This window comes from Homalodisca vitripennis, chromosome 2 (assembly GCF_021130785.1).
Source record: "Homalodisca vitripennis isolate AUS2020 chromosome 2, UT_GWSS_2.1, whole genome shotgun sequence".
In the NCBI taxonomy this organism is placed as follows: Eukaryota; Metazoa; Arthropoda; class Insecta; order Hemiptera; family Cicadellidae; genus Homalodisca; species Homalodisca vitripennis.
The window spans coordinates 177,902,514-177,910,092 of record NC_060208.1 but is presented as its reverse complement, the minus strand read 5'-3'; positions in this window follow the sequence as shown (position 1 = coordinate 177,910,092).

Sequence of the window (7,579 nt, the reverse complement as noted above, 5' to 3'; positions counted from 1 at the left end):
GTAAAAAATGTTTACTGTGCCTCATTGACAAGAGATATTTTATAAATTCCCATGAGGGGAACTAGGCAATAGTAAGTAGAATACTGTATAAAAAATTTGACTGGGGTAGGGCCTAGTAGTTTTTGAGTTATAGGGCCCCAAAGTTTAAAAAAAATAACAAGTTTCGGCAAATCAAGAAAAAGCAAGAAGGTAGCATATTTTGGACTCATACCTTGGTTTAATGATGGCCTGCACTGTAGGAAGGGTTGTCCTGGATCCTCTGCTTCTTGATACAGATCCTCCAAGCTTCCTTTTGGCTAAAGTCCTTGATTGCCTGATTTTTTTTTCAATGTCGGTAGCCGCTTTATCTGCTTTGCGAATCCGCTGGGTGTCGAGGACGTTTTTAAAGCTAACCGCATATTCAGTCCTGGTTCTAGCCCAATGTGCTCTAAAACTTTCACTTTGGAGCTGTACCCATCATTGAATGATAGGACTGCCTCATAGACACCTAGCCTAAGAGCACCTAGTGTAACAAAGGTGCGTTTAGGGAGCCGAGCCCAAATGACATTATTCATAGACTCATTAGGATTTTGAGATTTTCCTTTGAGACATTTTCTGAGTAGTTCTAGGCTGCACAAAGATTTAAAAATAGGTTTGATTGCTTTCATTAGAACAGGTGAGAGGTGAAAATGCTGGCTGTGGTCATATTTAGTTTTTTCTTTGGCGGCTTTGTTATACTTACACCATGTGTCTTCGGTGTCTGGGCATAAAATATGTAAAGGCGTATCGTTAGTAGACTGAACATGACAGTACAACGCCCCAAACTGCTCGCCTCATGGCTTTCCACGCTGTGTGTATTCCTACGGATGGCTAGTCCATAGTATATTTGGATTTGTTGGATCGCCTTCCCTGTTAGCCTACCTTTCCCCAGAAAGAGATTTTCCGTCAGAAAGCTTCAAGCCTTTATTTTTTCATGATAAAGTCCCTTAGTTCTTGTCCCCATCCTCTTCTGGACGTGTCCCTACACATTCCAACTTCTGAATGGACACATCTGGGCCATAATGGTGCTTCTGCCACAACTGCTGCATAGCCATTGGAGTCACCATCTCCAAGGTACTCCACATAGCGAAACACCGTATTTAGTCTCGGATCTTTTGAACATTGCAGTCGCACCTTCAGCTTTCCATACCTCCACTGCTACCTACATAATTTGCCTTGCATATTTCTAAGTGTTGGTTGCTTGTTCTCTGAGGGCAGTTACAGTATTTTGACATTGAATAAATATCTATTACTTTACCCGTATCTGCTGAAGTAATTGTGACAACGCCATTTAGCGAGTGTGTTGGCCTCGCTTTTGCCAGCTTCCGTCAACCGCAACACATAAGTCATTAGAATTTCCATTTTCAATAACTGCTTCTGTCACTGCTCTCTTCATAGAGTTTTCACACACACTTTCTACATGGCTGGACAAAAACTGTTCATGTTGATTGAACTTGCTGGGCGGAGCGGGTAAATTCATCATGCCGCAAAGAGTTTGGGCAGCAGTTATAGCCCTTTCCTATTACACGCAAGCCGTATACTAACCTTAGGTTCAAGTCATAGTAGCATTGTGAACTTTTGCTTGGTGCCTCAATAGGCCTAGGCCTAATATCTGTTGCTTTGGGGACAGTTGTCAAAAGCTTTTGTCATTGCCACAGCTACAGGAGACGGAAATTTGGTACTGCGAGCCCTGCTAATGGTTTTCGACTAAATGATAGGTTGCCATGACAAACCCTACACACTGCAACATCTTTCAAAACTGATTCTAGCTGTACAATGTTTACTATGTCATACTGTAAAGGTATCAGTTGAATTATCATAGCAGGCTAGGTTAGGGCTCAATTTCTCATTGGATGTGGAAACAACTTTGGGTGTTCTAGGCCTATCCTCTTCATTACCTGAAGTTACTACTGTTTTCTTGCTACGAACAACAGTCTTCTTCTTGTAACATAGTTTCTTAGTTCCTACTCATCTTCTTATTACCCATTTTAATCTACATTCAATTACAATAAACTCCTTTACAAATAAAAACAACAGGGAAAACTTGCAAATCACAAAACACAGTATTTCAAAACTTCACAATAACCTCCAACATAAAATAATAACAACAGATGACATCTGTCATATTGCTGACAGTGTGTGATATCAGCTAAAACCAGACCTAAAAGCAAAACAGTACCAACATAACAAAACCAATTAATATCTATTTTATAGATTGTTTGTTTACTATAAGGAGTGGTGCTCAACGCCAAACAACAGTTGCAAGCCTTTATATTATATATATTTTTTTATATAAGGTTAATATTATAGTAATAAGGTATATTATATACCATTTTAAAGAGAAAATTCTAAAGAATATTAATAAATAAAAAACCAAAATTCCCCAAAAAAAATTTTTTTTCATGTCAGACTGCCCTTAATGGAAGCCCTATACCTTGTGATACATAATTTTAAAGGGAATAGCTTACTGAATTGAATGCCACAAACCGCATCTCAAAGGAATTATTCTATCAGATAAATAGAGCATTTTTAGTATTGAAAATTTACTGATGTTCAACAATGTAATTTTAACATGGTTCTTGCCACAAAATGTGTTACACTAATTTTTTAGCATTTTTTTTAAATGTTCAATTAAATAAAACAGAAATTTCATTTTAAGCTGGTTCTATAGCACAAATTTGCCAGTTTTTATTACAGTACAATTATGGAAATACTTATGTTATTGATTTCTTATTACAAATAAAAAATAATGTATGCTGTTAGAAAAGTCTAACAACAAACGTTTTTACCTGCATTTTGGTGTCAAAGCAATTGTTCGAACTGTGTTCCTTCTACGGTTTGACAATGAGCCAATCTTGTGTAAAATGAATATCGACAGAGTTGCCTAACATTTCTTCAGTTATCAAAGCAATCTCCTCTATAATCCTGTTTCTTAGGTCTTCCAAATTATGAGGCTTTCTTCTATAAACATTGGATTTTAAATGACCCCATAGGAAATAATCGATTGGTGACCAAATCCGGAGATCTTGGAGGCCATTCGATTTCTCCTCTTCGGCCATCCATTTATGAGGAAACCTTAAATCCAAATACTCTCTTACCTGTCTCCCATAATGGGGTGGAGCACCATCCTGCTGAAAACCATACATTATCAAAGTATTCTCCTGATGCAATTTGAATAGCTGGGATTATTTCATTTTGGAGCATATTGTAGTAAAGTTCGGCATTTAAATTTCCATTGATGAAAAAGGGTCCAACAATTTTATTACCTAAAATTCCACACCATACGTTCAGTTTTTGTGGTTGCTGTGAATGGGACTCAGTAATCCAATGTGGGTTTTCACTAGCCCAGTAACGGCAATTGTGCCTGTTAACATTGCCATTTAGGAAAAAAGTTGCCTCATCAGAAAATAGTATGTTGGTCAGAAAATCTCTATTGTCATCACATTTGCGCATCACAAGTTCACAAAACTCAACTCTTCTGTCGTAATCATCCTCACTTAACTGTTGGACTAAATGAACTTTAAATGGTTTGTATTTATTAATTTTCAAAATCTTACTCACAGACATAGGGTGCATATCATGTTGCTGTGCAGCTTTTCTGAGCGATGTATGTGGGTCTTCAATAAATGTTTGCAAAACATCTAGTGCATGTTATTCATCTGTTGTTGCAGATTGTATCCTACCCGAATTTGGCCGATTACGTACACTCCCTGTCATTTCAAAACGCTCAATAGTTTTTGATATTGTTGAAACACTTATGGGATTCCTTTCTGGGAAAGTGTCATTAAACAAATTACAAACTTCCCGTTAAGATCTTTGACGATCGCCATATCCTCGCATCATCAACAGAGTAATTCGTTCTCTTTCAGACAATTCCATTAAAATGCCAAATAAAAACTGAACTACTGTAATTAGATAACTTGTTGACAGCAATGCTTCAGGAGACACTGATTAACTCGACAGGAATGATATGACCTTTGTCCATTTGTAATTCCCAAGCTTAGAACTGTCTAGTGGAAACCTCCTTGCTCAACAACTGAAACCTGTAGACCAGATGATTAATAACACAATAATGTTTCTCATAGGCTAGTGACCTTTGTCTCTTTAAACCTTCCTGCTGACTGGAAAACACCAAGTACAGATTCATAAGTAATCAGAGAAAGTGACTCATTAGTTTTATTCATTGTAATAAAAACTGGTAAATTTGTACTAATAGAACCAGCTTTAAAATGAAATTTTTGTTTTATTTAATTGAACATTTAAAAAAATGCTAAAAAATTAGTGTAACCACATTTTTGTGGCAAGAACCATGTTAAAATTACATTGTTTGAACATCAGTTAAATTTTCAATACTAAAAATGCTCTATTTTCTGATAGAATAATTCCTTTGAGATGCGGTTTGTGGCATTCAATTCAGTAAGCTATTCCCTTTAAAATTATGTATCACAAGGTATAGGCTTCCATTAAGAATATTCACGATACCCTCGGCAGGACGTCCCCCGTTGGTGTGACATAACAAAACAATTGTTCCAAAAAGTAGATGCCCAATCTCGTATCACGATTGTAAGAGATTTCAAATTTATATTTAAATTATTAAAGGATATATTTGGGTGTTTCCAGACATAATATACACTCTGTATATATATATATATATATATATATATATATATATATATATATATATATATATATATATATGTGTGTGTGTGTTGTGTGTGTGTGTGTGTGTGTAGTGTGTGTGTGTGTGTGTGTGTGTGTGTGTGTGTGCACTGTAAACCGTCATGATTACCCAGTTGAGGAAAGTGATCCTTCACACTTTCATTCCATTTAAGTTTTAAAATGACACGAATTGCTTTTTTTGTATCACTAAAATTGAATTTAAATTTTTTATTGATGTGGATCCATATAATGAGGATACCAAATATAATATGTGAATGGATATGTGAAAAATAAATCATTTGTAGAATTTTTTGTGAGCATAATTTTGACATTCTGCGAAGAGCATATAAACCAGAGTTAATTTTTGAAACTATTTTTTCTGAATGTTTATTCCATGTCAGCGAACTGTCTAACGTTAAACCCAAAAACTTTACTTCTTCTTCTTTAACTATAGCCACTTCATCTATTTCTATATGAGGATTAATTTTATTTCGGCATTGGTTGGTACAAAAATTCCATATAGCTTGTTTTTGTTGGATTTAAAATTAAGTTGTTTTCTTTGAAAAACTGATTTACTTTTGATACGCTGAGAAAAGCAAACTCCTCTATTTCCTCTTTAGATGAAGCAGTAATTCTTAGAGTGGCATCATCAGCGTATACGCATAATTTATCTAGCTCTGGAATTCCTTTTAGGTAGCAGAGGAATAGAAGTGGCCCCAAAATGGATCCTTGAGGAACCCAATAAGAAGTCTTTGTTTTAAAATGGGGGGGGGGGGGGTGGGGGGGGGGGGGGGTGGGGGGGGGGGGGGGTGGGGGGGGGGGGGGGTGGGGGGGGGGGGGGGTGGGGGGGGGGGGGGGTGGGGATTGTCCTTCAAACTGATGTGTGATGTTTAAAATAACCCTTCCTGTCAGCAGAATGTATCCCTGACATTAGCGTTGCTTCTTCTTAAAGACAAAATTGAAAGTAATTGGATACACGGCCTTATAGATCGTGTGCTGGGTCTCCACTATGACCACAAGTCGCCCGTAGAAAAATCCATTCACATGAATAGTGAAAATAGACATGTTGGCACGTTAACGAACATTTCCTATAGTCATACGTAAAAAACCGTTAAAACATCCGAGACGTTTCGAAAACTACATCTCCTCTCTTTTTCAGGTGTGACATAATAAAACTATTTAAAACGGCATGAATCCTTCACTATCCTATGTAATTATTCATAATTCCTGTTGAGGCATGAGAATCTTCTACAACAGACTGTAAAAGCGTTAAGTGACAAGTTAATGATAACACTTCAGAGAAAGGCCACATTTTAACCAAGGACACCCAAAGTTACGAATTGAGTCTCATGAAATGTCCCTAATAGATTAGCAACAATGCGTTTTTTTCCCATGTCATCAGCAGCTCTTCACTGTCATTAATACTGTGAGAATAGCCTACCTGCCGACAATCCTTAATGTGAAGCTTGTTTACAGAATCTTCAAGCATAAAACATGGTTGTGTTGATAAAAAACGTCGTTGGAAACTGAGCAGCAAATATTCTCCTCTTGTTTCATCTCCTTAGTCACTTTTATCATGAACAATGATGTAGTTGGATATTATCAAATATATTTAGTGTACCTTCTTGTGATTTTGTTGTGTACGAATTCCGTCACTCCTTATTTTAAAATAATAATAGTAATATAATTTGTTGATTGAAAAATCCTATAAAGTTACAATGCCTGTGACAAACAGTACTTATAAAATATTGAGTATGTTAACATGGGTCTGCGAGATGTCTTATTATAATATATAGAGCATAGTAAAATTAATTATTATAGCCTATAATAGAACTGGGAGTTATATTTTGTTCTTCAATGATATTCAGTCCATTGGTCCACCATAAATTGTAGCGTTCGGGTCGCAGTGTGCACAGGGAATGCTGGTATCCTAAACAAAGACTTTTTGTGTAACTCCGGTGATTCTCAGACGAGGTCATTTGGGTGTATTTACACAGCACTTGCAGCTTTGATGATTCGATAGGTCCTTCTTAAAAATGTGCCATTGTTTGTCAATCCATCTGCACTACAGCTTTTGATTAAAAAAAGGATTATAGAGACCATTGGAAATTAGTCCAATGGTTCATTTTGGCCTAAGGTAAGCCTCTTCCGCCAAAAAGTTAAATTTATGGAATAAAAAAGGTCAATGAGCACCAAAATTAGTTAATTCCGTAAAGATATGCCATATATTCAATTAGTTTCGGTTGGGTCCTTTGATACTGAGTGTTATCGGGGTTTTTCGATGTTCTGGATATAAGCAATGAATACAAACCTTATTTAATATATTATAAGGTTTGTATTCATTGATATAAGTGTATATGCTACCTCAGAGCCGCAGCCACCCGTATCAAAATCATGACATATAAACGACGGCGACCATCGTGAGTTCACTTGCAACTCGTATCACGTGACCACCAAGACACTTGGTACATTCTTGGCAACACTAGCCAATAAAAGGGCTACAGAAACGATCCAAAAATCTCAATTTGCTCTAACTTTAAACTGCCAATAGTATCAAAACCAGGGATGATGAGGGGCAGAGAGGAGGTACCTAATCCACCAAGATACATGGCACGTCTTGGCAACCGTAGCCAATAAAAGGGCTACAGAACGATCTATTTAAACAACCTCAAACTGCCAAGGATAAAATTAATAAACAGACGCATAATGGAAAATCAGATTGAATTTTCAAGCGCTATTCAGGTTTCAAAGGAGTCTTCCTCATCCCGACTCGTTATATACAAGTCAATGTATTCATCTGTTAATCGGTTTAAATTTTATCTTCTAGTTCATAACGTGGAAATATATTCTTCTGAACCAAATAGGTGTGTCCTCTTTCAAGGTGAATAAGGAACTCTATGTT